Source organism: Nasonia vitripennis (assembly GCF_009193385.2).
Source record: "Nasonia vitripennis strain AsymCx chromosome 2 unlocalized genomic scaffold, Nvit_psr_1.1 chr2_random0002, whole genome shotgun sequence".
NCBI lineage: Eukaryota > Metazoa > Arthropoda > Insecta > Hymenoptera > Pteromalidae > Nasonia > Nasonia vitripennis.
The window spans coordinates 507,325-521,720 of record NW_022279608.1 but is presented as its reverse complement, the minus strand read 5'-3'; positions in this window follow the sequence as shown (position 1 = coordinate 521,720).

Sequence of the window (14,396 nt, the reverse complement as noted above, 5' to 3'; positions counted from 1 at the left end):
ACCATTTACCTAAACAGATCTGTTACGTAAAACTCATGTATTAATTGACGTACGAACTAAAGTTAATAAAAATTAACGACGATTAATAAATAATAAAGTTAAATCAATAGACACAGAAACTCATTATAATATAATAAACGTAAAATGTCAACTAAAATACTGATTACCGCAGAAAAAAAAAATTAAATTCAAACCTTACCGACTGAGAATATTATAATTTTTCCCACATTTTATAGTACATTTTACCATCTTAGGTAGTAAAAATTAATATCTCTTATAGTGAATTTTACTATAAATGATAGTAAAAATTACTAGCTTCCGAGTGGGATAGTAATATTTACAGTCAAATTTTTCTCAGTGTATGTTTACTGTCCGGGTACATGCGGTCGACAATGACGCGATTCAGGTAGTGCGCTCCGTTGGTTTCATTATCCAAGTGTAAAAACTGATTCTAGACACCAAATGCTATGGTGCGTATCACCAAGACCCTGTAATCGGAAACCTCATGCACGTGGATACCATACACGAGAGATATCGATATTTCCGTAATAAAAATCTCAGTGTGCACTACCTGAACCCCATCATCATGTATTTTATTTTTAGAACAGATTTAAGGTACTTAAATAAGTTCACTCAAAAAGACATGAAATCTTTAAAAAGAACTAAACCAAAGTATAAAGGTTACACTCTAAATCCCAAGGTAGAAAAATTGACGTTAGGAAGTATAAATAAATCAGTTTACACTTTAGGAATAGAATAACTCCTTATGGGGGATTTGTACTTTAAGAAAGTTTAAATAGATGACTTTATACTTTGGAATCGCATGAAAATATTTTAAAAGTGTAAAGAAGAAAATCTAAACTTTTGAAAAAGTATAGATTGACAATTTAAAACTTTGCAAAAGTTTAAATTGACAATTTTTAACTTTCCAAAAGTATAAAATTTAATGAGACTGTTTCAAAAGTTTAAAAATAACATTTTAAACTTTCGGAAAAGTTCAAATTTGTAATTTCAAACTTTCTGAAAGTTTAAAATTTCACGGGAACACATTGAATGTTTAAAAAGAAGTTTTTAAACTTTAGTAAAAGTTTAAATTTATACTTTTAAACTTTCTAAAAGTTTCAAATTTCACATGACCATCCCTGGTAGGAACGTTGCCGGGTTTTCTAGCAGAATTTGTCTAGAAATGAACATTATTTTAGTAGATTCTGTCTGAAAACCCTGGTCACATGAATTTTGCACGTCGTTCTCGGTAGAATATCGAGAACAAATAAAAGTAATAAATATAGAGGCTTTTTATTCCTTTTAAACGGATTTAAATATATTATAATAATAATTAACGATTCAAAGGATTGTTTAGAACTGTAGGAATAATAATTTTCTTCGTATTCACGTAAAAAATAAATCCCGTAAAACCATAACCTATATTTTCTGTCGATGAAATAAAGCACTGAAAACGGCTTAACTGTCAATTTTTTGAACAGTAAGTTGGATCTTAATGCGGTTTTTTGCATTCGATTCGTGAGAGCGTCCACAATCTTTGTGACCTATAGTACTTATAGTGAAAAAGACATTTGTGCATTAAAAATATGCATTTTAGAAGTGCATTGCAAAAAGACAATGAATAATTAACAACTTGGTAAATATTAAAGGAAATTAATCCAGTTCTGCTACTCGGGGGTTTTGGGGGTCGCTGAACACGAATATCGCGACAGCGACGGTCTCCGAGGTATCTGGTGTTTATGGCGAACCGTATCAACGTTGTCTCCTAGAGTTTTGCTGGAATTATTTAAATAATTCGACGAAACTTGTTACTCGGGAGTTTTTGGGGTCACTGAACACGAATATCGCGACAGCGACGGTCTGCGAGGTACCTGGTACCTAAGGTGGGTAGTATCAACGTCGTATCCTAGAGTTTTGCAGGGAATTAATAACATGATTTGTCGAAACTCGTTACTCCGGGGTTTTCGAGGTCGCTAAACACAAATATCTCGATGTCAACGCTCTCCGAGGTACCTAATGCCTAGGGTGGGCAGTATTAACGTCGTTTCCTAGAGTTTCATGGAAAATTAACGACATTTTTTTCGAAACTCAATCGATAACACGATCAGAATTTGATAGTAATTAAGTTAAATACGTTACTCACGGATTTCTGGGGCCACTAAACATGGATATGGTGTTATACTCAAGATAATCCTAGGAGACGACATTGATACTGACCACCCTGGGCACCAGGTACCTCGGAGAGCGTTGACTTCGCCATATTCGTATTCAGCGACCCCAAAAACCCCTGAGTTCCCCGTTTCAACTAATTATTTAAATAATTCCAGTAAAACTCTAGAAGACGACAATAATACTGTTTACCCTAGGCACCAGGTACCTCGGAGGCTATTGCTGTCGCAATATTTGTGTTCAGCGACCCCAAAAACCCCCGAGTAGCAGAACTGGATTAATTTCCTTTAATATTTACCAAGTTGTTAATTATTCATTGTCTTTTTGCAATGCACTTCTAAAATGCATATTTTTAATGCACAAATGTCTTTTTCACTATAAGTACTATAGGTCACAAAGTTTGTGGACGCTCTCACGAATCGAATGCAAAAAACCGCATTAAGATCCAACTTACTGTTCAAAAAATTGACAGTTAAGCCATTTTCGGGGGATTTATTTTTTACGTGAATATGAAGAAAATTATTATTCCTACAGTTCTAAACAATCCTTTGAATCGTTAATTATTATTATAACATATTTAAATCCGTTTAAAAGGAATAAAAAGCCTTATATTTATTACTTTTATTTGTTCTTGATATTCTACCGAGAACGACGTGCAAAATTCATGTGACCAGTACACGACCAAATTTTATACGGGCGCCAGATCGTATTGTTTGTACGGCTGGTAAAGTCTCTTCTCGGAGAACATTTGTCACAGAAGACAAGAATGAATAAGTAATGGAAATTAGTACCTAACAAAAGGAACCTTTTTCATTGTTTTCCGACACTACTCGATCCGACTCTGGCTACGAACATTCCGGCATACAACACACACATACTGAAACGGTCACGACTTATATCGGTCCTGTAGTAATTAAATTTATGTAAGAATACAAAATCTATTGATTTTACTATCTGAAAAGTCGCAAACATTTACTAATCCGCGTCGTGATTCTGACCACAGATTAAATAGAAAGATTTAAAATTTTTATAATAATTCTCAATTATGATATTTCAGGTCCGGGATACCAGGTAGTGGAGGTTTATCGCAATAAAGAGATTTTTGTTCTTTATAACAAAAATAAATATATTCAAATAAATAATAGAATATTGCGTATATCTTGCATATATTATAAGTATCACAAAAATTAAATGGGTAAATCCGCTTTGATTTTTACAAACAAAAATAAACAGATACGCGTTTAAGATGCGTAATCTGATTTGAATCGTATTGTTACAAGAAGAGATTTTATGCATATACGCTTAAATTTGCGTTATCTGATAGTATTCGAAATTTTACAAGTTTAAATTATGTAACGAAATTTTTCTAAGTTATTTTGACAAGAATTCTTTTACCTGCTCAAGGCATAAGTTGCTCAAGAGCAGGGACTAGGCACTTTAGTTGCGCTGGCGCTTAAGTTGCACTTCGGCTAGTGAGCTCATACTGGCCCTGCGGGTCCTTTTATAGGCCTCGGAGCAAGCGGGGATTGTGCCGCCGAAAATACTTTCACACAGACATACACGCCTATGTACAAATCCCATTCATACAAATAATTTATAATATGCGCGCCCTACGCCGCCGCCGCCGCTTCCTCTACTCTGCGCTCGCCGCTTCTATATACATATATACATGGTGTGTTGCGCGCTCTCCCTCTTCTTTCGGTTTTGCTGCTACCGCCGCTCGCTGGCTCGTGGCGCTGCTGAAGTTGCGCTGTCAGCTGTAGCGCGGGCTTATCCTAGTTGAAAATGGGGGAGCGCGATACTCGCGCAAAATCTAAAAATGTATTCAATAAATTTTAGTTTTTTTTTCTGTATAGTTTTTTCGGAGCTTGTACGGGGCGTTACATAGTCCCCTATTGAAAATTTCTCATAAATTGACAAATTTTCACTATACTCCCGGAAAAAAATGATTAAAAATATATTTATAAGTTTTAATAAAGAGATAGAAAGTGCTGCTTAAAATGCATGCACTCAGAGCTGTATATACCTCTTCTGCCGACCTTGGCACTTACTTTCCTCTTCAGCCTCGCCTCCTCCTTGCCTACTGACCTCCAAGCGTCCTCGAAGTCGAGCCGAACTTGCCGCTGCCAGACGCTGTTTCCGTACCCGTATGTAGCGTACGGGTTCAGCTTTTGGGTCGGCTTACGCAGGAGGGCATCGAGGACCTCACTTTTCCCCTTCGCCGAGGTTGTTGTGTCGGTGGTGATAGCTGTGATAGCTGGTGTGTCAAATAAGGCACGCAGTTTCTCCTCGACCCGGCGAACCCTCTTCTGCGCAGACCTCGGGCTTCTTGGCTTCTCGCGTCGTCGGTAATCTTCCAAGTCGACCTTGACTGTCTCGCTGTTGACGATGTGGGGCTTGGTTGGAGCTGCTGACGATGATGGCGAAGGAGGAGGCGTAAGGCTCTCCTGTGAGAGTGTCGGTGCAGGAGCCAAATGGCATGCGTACACCGCGCGACTTCCACGTGTGCGCTAGACGCGCACGGTCCGCCGCCGACCTTGGCGTGATGACGCGAAACGTCCACCCCGGAGATGAGCTTGCGTGGATAAACCACGAAGTTGCGCGTAAGTTGCGCTGAGCGCTTAAATGTGCGGCCCATGGCTGATTTATCTAAGGCGCTTGAATTGCGACCGTCGAAAAACTGACTGCGTCAGCCTAGCGCGAGCCCTTTTATGGGGAAAGCTGGAGCAGCTCCGAAAGAGGAGAAATGACAATGTTGTCATATTTTTAAATTTTCCCGCTTCTCACGTATACCTAAAGTCTTAGGTTCGCTGAGAAAGTGACGTGGCAACGCTATGCGTGTAGTAAGAGAGGGGGAACTCGCGGCTTTGCGGGCACGAGTTGTGTTGCCACGGGAGAGTGGGGAAAGAGAAAAAGACGGACTGTAGCTCCCCTCTGCATTCTTGAATCGGGACTAGCCGTGCCGGCTTTGTTTACATGTATATATACAGCTCTGAGTGTTTAAAACTAATGTATGAAATAGAAACGCGATTCTTTTTGAGCGTGATCATTTTTTCTTTACAATATTTCGTGAGTGAGAGTAACGAATTTTTCTATTGTGTAATCAAATAATATTCTATTTATTTAGGTTCTCTTTTATACTCTTTTAGATCATTTATGTGGAATCTTCCTTTTTCTTTTTGTTTGTCGCGATCAAATAATAAATAAGTTGTATTGCCATTTTTTTTTATTATTTCGTATGGACCTTCGTAAATTGGAAAAATTTCGCAATTTTTTTATTGTCTAAATCTGAAATATTGTTTGATTTTAATAGAAGTTCGTCTCCCTCTTTAAATTTAACAAAAAATGTTTTCTTTTGTAAATTATATTTTTCTGCACGTTTTTGCGCTTTTGAAATTATACGTTCCCGAGCGAGATGAATTTTTTGTTCGAGCGGAGGTTCGACATCTGATTTAATTGGACGTATCCAATTTTTCCACGCACGTTTAGGTTTGATACCCATGTGTAATTCAATCGGAGTAAATCTTGTTGTTTCGTGATACGTTTCATTTATAATGGTTTGGATGATATTAATATATCCTACCCAACCGGTATGTTTCTCGCTAGTAAATGTACGACAAAATCTACCGAGTTCCTGATTAACTCGCTCAACGATGTTACTTTGTGGATGTCGGATAGATGAAAAAACTAAATCGATATTTTCCTCTCGTAATTTCTCGATCCACGCATTTGCAGTTAACTGTGAACCGTGATCACATGAAATACGCGTCGGTTTTCCGTATAATAAAACATAATCATTAAAAATTTTCTTTATCGCTGTATTACAAGTTTGTTTACGAATCGGATACAGAACGACAAATTTTGAAAACGCGTCTATAGTTACAAGTATATGTTTCATACCGCCGCGTCCGGTCGGTAACAGACCATAGAAATCAATGGATAATCATCAGATCATTAAATGAGGATATGTTGAAAGCTATAATAAGAAGAACTATTGTTTGTCACAAACATGCCTTATGATTTCTATTGCCCAAGTGTACGTGGTAATTTAAAAAAGAGATACTGCAGTACATGCGATATCTATTTATCATCTATCACAAGCTGCATAGCACCGGAGTGCGGTTCACAGTGCACGAGCTGCACCAGCACATGAAGGGCGACGCTCACGAATCATCGCACATCGAGCTACTGAGATTCTGTGTGCAAGCGACGATTGTTTAGAGTGACTATATCAGAGCTAAGTTGAGGAGCAGATGATTTTACTAAAAATCGCATAAACTAAAGAACACACATGAGTCCCTGTGGACTGAATTGGAATAAATATTTTTTTTAAGTAGTTTGCATCCTATTTAAGTATATTATTGTTTGATTTTTTCACTGTAATTTTATTTCAATATTATTATATTGAATATTATAAAAAATCTCACATGAGATTAGGAGGCGGGAGGAGGTCGAACCAAGTCTCACGAAATCCTATCAAGGTGGGAGGGGGGTCGAAAAATCGTCAAAATTGCCTTACGTAATTAATGCATGTCTCCTTTGGAACGTGAAGTTCTTCGTTTTTCTATTGATTTTATAACTTCGAATGAGCGTACGTACGCTTATTTAGTATACTCCTTTGCTTGCGTGTTGCGCTTGCTGCTAGGGTTGACACCTGGCGGTGTTTCTTAGTATTTTCATTTGCTCTCTCACGAGCAGTGCCGCTTCAAGCAGTCGATCCCTAATGTGGTAAATTTTAATTGTTTTGGAAAGGAATTCGACTTTCCCTGACATTTGTCTAATGGTTTGTTAGAGTGAGAAAAGATAAAGAAAATATTGATTCACAATATAAAGCTCTTTAATCATCTGCAGATTTTGGTTTCATTTTACAAAACATAATATAATAAATAGCTAAGTATTTGGAGTAACCAATTACTAGATTACAAAATTACATTAATATATTAATATAAAAGTACAATACAACTATAACAAAGTTTTATGATTTGATTATTATTGAGATTTATTACATTTTTGTAATTGTTGTTAAAAAAAAAATCGAAAAAAGTATTACAGCAATAATTGTTGGATAAGCCTCCAATTCGACTTGAAAAAAAATGTATGCAGGTAAATTCATATTTAGATATAAATTTAGAAAAACATAATATGAAATCAGATAATATTTTTTGAGAAGTATTCGTAAGTTTCACTGGTTTATTGCAGAGTGCACAATTGTTTGAAAAATCAATTTCTAGATCATATGCATGTATTTTTTGTGCAAGATTACAAACTGTCAGTGTTGAGAGATTGTTATACCTATTTAATGTAAATAAGAACTGACTTGTAATCTCTTGTATAGAATGTTTGTTAAACTCTGTAGTAATTACTCTATTATAAGTCATATGTTGATGACTAAAAAATAATGAATAAAGCTTTACCTCGCTTTGTGTAAAACTTTGCATTGGATAATAGAAAGATATTTTACAGTCTTTCTTATTTTCTAAAAAATATTTATAAGGGATATCAATTCCTTTGCCTAGTATCATATTACTGAGTATTTTTGCGGAAAGATCTATTGCCAAATCATTTATTAATACGATGTTACAATTTAATTTTTTAGCGATTTTTATAACCAATTTGTTTCGTAACCTAGATAATAATTCTTGTTTTGCAGTATTATCCCACATTTTTTCCCCAAAATTGTTTAAAATTTGACTATTTTCTAAAGTAATATCTATCTTTGTGTTGTTAGTTTGTAACAAGAGAATGTTTTTTTCATTAAAAAAATCTGAAAGATGTATTCTATAATATTCGAACCGAAATTGTGATTTTTCGCTTAATAAATTATCTCTGATTTTTAATTCTTTCACACCAGCGTCCTTCTTATGTACGTTATCTGCAACCAACGTTATTGCATTAATAATAAGTACTCGCTTAAAAAATCATGTTAATATTATTAAAATATATTTATTTACCATCAATGTAGAGAAAATATACTTTTTTTGGAAGATCGACTATAGGACATTCTTTAATACTTTTTTTTACTAAATAGTGCAGCATTGGATCTTTATCTTCATCAGAATGCACTACGAGAATTTTTGAATTGGTATGCAAAATTTTGTTTTTACTTAAATTGTACTTAAACTTTGATAATATTTTCTTAGTAAAACAGTTTTTGCATTCTTGTTTTTCATTGTTAAAAAATAATTTTTTAGAATAAGAACATTGGCTGCACTTATCACTATACCTGAAACATATAATTATATAAATTAACAACAATATTTTAATTATATAATATAACAAACAATTATAATCATACAATTAAAACTAACGAGAATTTTTTATTTATAATCTATTAAAATAAATAGCTCGAAAGGGTTACTATTTACTCAGTCATGGGTGGATTTATATTATTATTATTATTATTATTATTATAAAAAAGTGATCATTCTTTGTTCTGTATCATATATTTGATAACAGATCGAATATTTTTCATTACTTGGCGAAATTCGGAAAGCTTTCTCATTTCTTTCAGAATCGATTTGCCAATAAGACCCTGTATTTCGTCACGGAGTTTAGCATTTATTGCCCAACGAATATGGAAGATTTCAAGCAATACTTTTAAGGCTACGTTCTCTTAATAATTTTGATTTAAGTCGTATATTTCACTTTTACAATGCATAGCTGTGATCTAGTACGTAAGAATCAAAATTAGATAGTGTGTAGGTGTCAGAGGTCGACGATGATGGGGTCTAGGTAGTGGGATGTGTTATTTTTGATACTCAGATGTGCGTACTACGGCTATTGATAGTGTCTAGGTGCACAGAAACGGCGATGATGAGGTCTATAGGTGACTCTGCTATGTACTTTTTCGTAAGTGGATGTGAATATCGACCATGGATAGTGAAAGTCTTTCCAAGAAGTAAAATTTAACTAAAGAACAGCAAAATGTACGTACCAAAATACGTTTAATAATATATCCCATCATTAAACGATTATCTATAGTTTTTTTACTTATTTATTTATCTATTTATTTAATACTAGAAAAATAAATTGCATATTACATATTTATTTACAAAATATGACTGATTATGAGCGCCGAGATACGGTTTTCTTGAAGCGAGATACGGCTTTCTTGAAACCGTGACTGAGATACGGTCCTCCATAAGCCGCGGCCCAGTAACAGCAGACCTTCTTGCATTCAAGTGTCGATATGCAACAGCAATGTTCAGTTAATAGCATGCTGCAGTAGACAACCGAGTCGCAGTAGCAACCGCATCTCAAGGCCGTTTATGTCAAGGTTATTTCCTCTAAACTTTAATAAAACGCATTAAAAGAATATGAAATCGATTTAAAAAAAAACAGCTTTTACAAGGTAAAATGTTGGCATCTTTGAGTTTTGCGTCAATCCTCACCAGTTTCTATCTATATAAGTATTATAACTATGATTTCTTCTCCAAAAAGTTATGAAATCTCAAAGACATTGTCCAAACTTTTTATATAATGCTAACTTTTTGCTAATGAATGTAGTGAAATCAATTTTAAAAATTTTAAGTGTTAAAAATCAGCACACTTACAACATTCATTTCTTATTACTCAAAGAAGAATTAACCTCACTTTAGCTTCAAGATAAAAATCCGCTTAGTGTTTAATGATTCTCCGTCATCTAATCTAAATCTTCTAAAACTAATCCGAATCACCTTGTGCAAAGAAATAAGTGAAATCATAAATATAAAAAAAATCAAGCAAATTTCCCTTAATTATAGAAGAATCATTTAATACAAAACGGATTTTCATCTTGAATCTATAGTGACATCAATTCTTCTTAGAATAAGAAATCATTTTTGTCAGTGCAGGTAAATAGAATCTGCTGACTAGAAGTTACAAAAATAAGGATGGTTCAACTTTTTAAAATTATAATTTATAATTATTCCTCTTCTAATTTCTCCCTCTCTTTCTCCCTTTTGGAGCTTCACAGCTTTATCTTCCTGACGCTTCCTCTAGGTGATTCACAATACTTGGTAAGGGCGTTCTAAAACTCTGGTTCTCGGTATCGGTCCCATTCTCCGTTCCGTGAACATCTCCTAAAGCTCATGCTCTACTACCTGTCCTTCTATCTCTATCCTTCTCTACCAACTCCTAACCTCTATTCTCTGCTCCCTCCGTTCCCTATTATTTTTATTATAAATCTCACACCGATTTCCCGGACGTTATTATTCATTGTTTTTTTCCCATCCCTCTTACTCACCCGCGCTTTTTTACTCATTTTTACACCTTTACTTACTCCGAAAAATCTCCTTAGACCTTGACACTTTTTTACACACAACCTTTTCCATTCACATCCAAGATGGACTCTTTATATCTAAATATTCTTATTGATAATTTTCAGAATTGCGTGTTGGCGCTTTTATTACATCAGAAGCCTGTTATTATAAGCACCACCACATGCAATATAACTATAGCTGGTAATACTATGGAACATTGCATAGTATAATATTTTAACATTTTATACAGTATATATAAAAAATATTTAGATTTTTTTTAAGTATACACCATATGTACATCCCATCTCAAGTTGTAATCAAGATTTATCCCTTAATATTTGCAAGATTAAACTCTATACAACGAATCATTTATAATGATAATATTATGATTAAAAACGGTAATACTACCGTTTCTAAGTATTATAGTATAAATGATCATTTCAAAACTCTAAACGACAAACTTAAAAATTTGGAAGTAGAAAGTTTAAAACCAACATTTTAATCTTTACAAAAGATTAAGAGCCAAACTTTAATCTCTTAAAAGATTAATTTATAATGCATTTTAATCTTTGTAAAAAGATTGAAATAGCGCAATTAAATCATGCTAAGATTAGAACCTATGAATTGATCACTTCAGCTTTAATAGTTTGGCTTTGTAAAGTAGGTTTTAAACTTTCTACTTGCAAGTTTTAAACTTAGGCGTTTAGAGTGAAGGTTAATATTGGATTCAAGAATATTCAATCGTTATTCATTGGTAAATTTTCCAGCTGTTTATTAATTGGTGTAACAATCTTATTACTTAGATTTTTACCAGTGATTCAAAAAATTGATCATAATATTAACAATATCTTTTGGATTGTCTGTTATACTACTATCTGCAACTAAAATTTGTTTAACATTATTATTTTCACCACCATTTTTCCTAGGTTACTATTAATGTAAACTCTTAGTCTTTTTGTATTATTTGTATTTTTTTCAATCATTTCTTTTTCAATTTTGTATTTGTTATGTATCCATTGAGTCCAGAAGCGTCTGGAACATTCCCGAATACATACACTCACACATACACGATGTCAATTTCCGACGATCAGCGCTCACACGTCTCTCGCGGGAACCTTCTCGCCAGCGAAGCGAGCTCGCGTCACTTAGTTCTCCACAGATCGCCCAGCACGTAACACAAACAACACACGACACACACCTCCACCTCGCCGAATCTCGTAGATAATAAAGCAAAAGAGAAACGAGACTTTTTCCCGAGCTTCCAAATCCACATCCCTTCACAAAACAGTATTTGACTGCTTTAATCATTTTATCTAAATAATTATTGTGACCCCTACATTCAAGTTTATGATCTATATCATATGGATTTTCTTTCATTTTTTTTTTTTTTTACATAATGCCTTATTTTGCCTTACTTTGGGAATCTATTCCTTCCTAGGTCTATATTTAGATTTATCTAGACATTCTTGTATTTCTTTGATCAAGGAATTTGGCTTTATTGGGATCATGCATTCCAAGTAAAATATTTCATATTTTATTTTTGGCTATTTTTTCTAGCTTATTATAATTTTGAAAATATTAATTTTGTTAAATAAAAGCACCGTAAACTGTTATGCAGGTTAAGTAAGAGTGTAAAGAATGTTAAAGATAACATGTTTCATTTTTTTAATTTTTATACGAAAACATTGTAAATACAGTATAAGCAATAAAGATTATTATTATTATTATTATTTATTTTGTTTTAAGATGATCGATTACAGGTACTGTTAATTTGAAAGTTTTGAATAACAAAGATTCGGTTTTGACAATATATTATATGTATGTTCCCATGATAAAAAAAAAGTTTTATGAACATATTACTGATTTTTTTTATCAATTTTTGATTAATTTTAACATAATTATCATGTAACTTTTTTTCTATGGAATTTAAACCAAATCCCCTCATTCATACCATAACTAATGTACTTTTAAACAATATCCTGGAGTTTGAGCTTATTTGAGCTATTCGTTCCTTTGGAATCTTACGGTCAGTGAATTATGGACTCCCTACTATACGTAGGTATTATAGAGGTATACAGAAGGTCTAAAACCATCAAAATAAAGGTAATTATGTCTAAGAATAGTACAAAAAATTTGTTTATTTATATAAGTACTTATAAATTTTTAATGAAAAATTTTGATTTTAATTTCAAAGGTTGTTGTGCCCCCTTAAGTAAAATAATAAGATTCATCGATGTTACCGCTTCTGCAGGTCAGAGCAGCATGAACACTGGAACCAATTTTTCACGATATTAATACACATTTTCGAGCTTACGCAGACGTAATTGATAAACAATAGGAATATATCTATATAAGTTCAACCTGCGCAGCCTTCCGAACGTTTAGTCTGCTTCTAATACTACAATAATTTGAGTAAATAACTATAAAAGTGTTCAGCGCATTTATTTATTAAAATGCTGCTGCCGTTTTATGAAAATTTCTATTATGGTTTTCAGCGCATGCAATGATCTTAAAATGCTGCAGCAGTTTGACGAAATTTACTTTCAAGTGTTCCAGCGCATTCATCTATTAAAATGCTGCAGCCATTGGATGAAATCATCTATTATAATTTTTAGCTCATGCATTTATCAATATAATATAGGAATATAAGATGATTTCTACTTAAATACTTCAACTCACAAAAAACAGTCATAAAATGTTTAATCTATAAACTGAAAAATCGCGGGTACAAGCCCAGATCTCAACTTTCTTTTAATTGCAAAAAATAATAATTTACTGTATGTTAGTCGGCTCTGATGGTATAAACTTTCAAGCTAAAATCTATATTAAAATAATGCAAAACAATTATAGTTTAAAAATCTAGATATATTTTTGAGAATTAAATATATATTTATGCCCTTAATAAGTTTTAAACTATAATTTTACAATATTTTGAAAGTGTCCAATTAACTGTAATTAATAATCCAAATACTCAAAATTTATTCATGTTATATATATATATATATATATATATATATATATATATATATATATATATATATGTCTTGCTTTCCACGATAAGACATTTTTTGAGAAGAATTCAACTTTGTATCGACGCAAACGGTCGTCAGTTTGAGCACATACTCAATGGTTAGAAGTGAGAGGCAAGGGTCTCACGTTAAACAATCACCCCAGTGAGAGGCAAGGGGAACTCACTGTAATAAAGCACCCCAAAGGAAACATAATCCTATTACGTCACGTCGTTGTTTCTGGGTAACGCTAAATATAGGAAGTAAAAAGCTTTGAGAAAGTCATAGGTACTTGGCTGATTTTCTATCTTTTAAAAAATGTAAAATACCAAGTGAGAAAGATTTGTCTTAAAAAAATAAATGGATTTCATGTAATTTTTTTATATTTTAGGCTAATTTTACCTCAAAATTAGACAGATGTTCAAGGTCTTTGATGTCTTGAGACCTTCAAATATTTATTTTTAACTTTTGAAGTGCACAGTAAATTGGCTTGACACGACCTTACCATGACCTTGATAAGCATTTCCAACGGACATTCTCTTATTTTTACCAAATCGGAGATCAAAAGCAGGGGTTCTCGCTTGAAAAATCACTTTGACCTTGACATAACCTTGAGAACCAAATTCAAGGTCAAGGTTATTGCAACCAGAAAGTGAAACTCTCCACCCTTAACAACGTTGTTTAAAAACATTTTGATGTTTCCTACAGTTATTCCGAGCATTATTATTATAACACACATTATTTAACAATTTTCGTAAATTTGACCTTCATATGACCTTCCGTGACCTTGTTCAAAATATCATTTTGAACGTAAAATTTTCTGTACTTTTCAAATCTGGAGTAAAAAGTAGGTCTTCCTATTTAAAAAAATGATCTTGACCTTGGAATAACCTTCAAAAACAAGTTCAAGGTCAAAGTTGTTGGTACCAAAAGGTGACTCCCTTTGACTTCTACAACTTTTGTCTAAAACATTTTT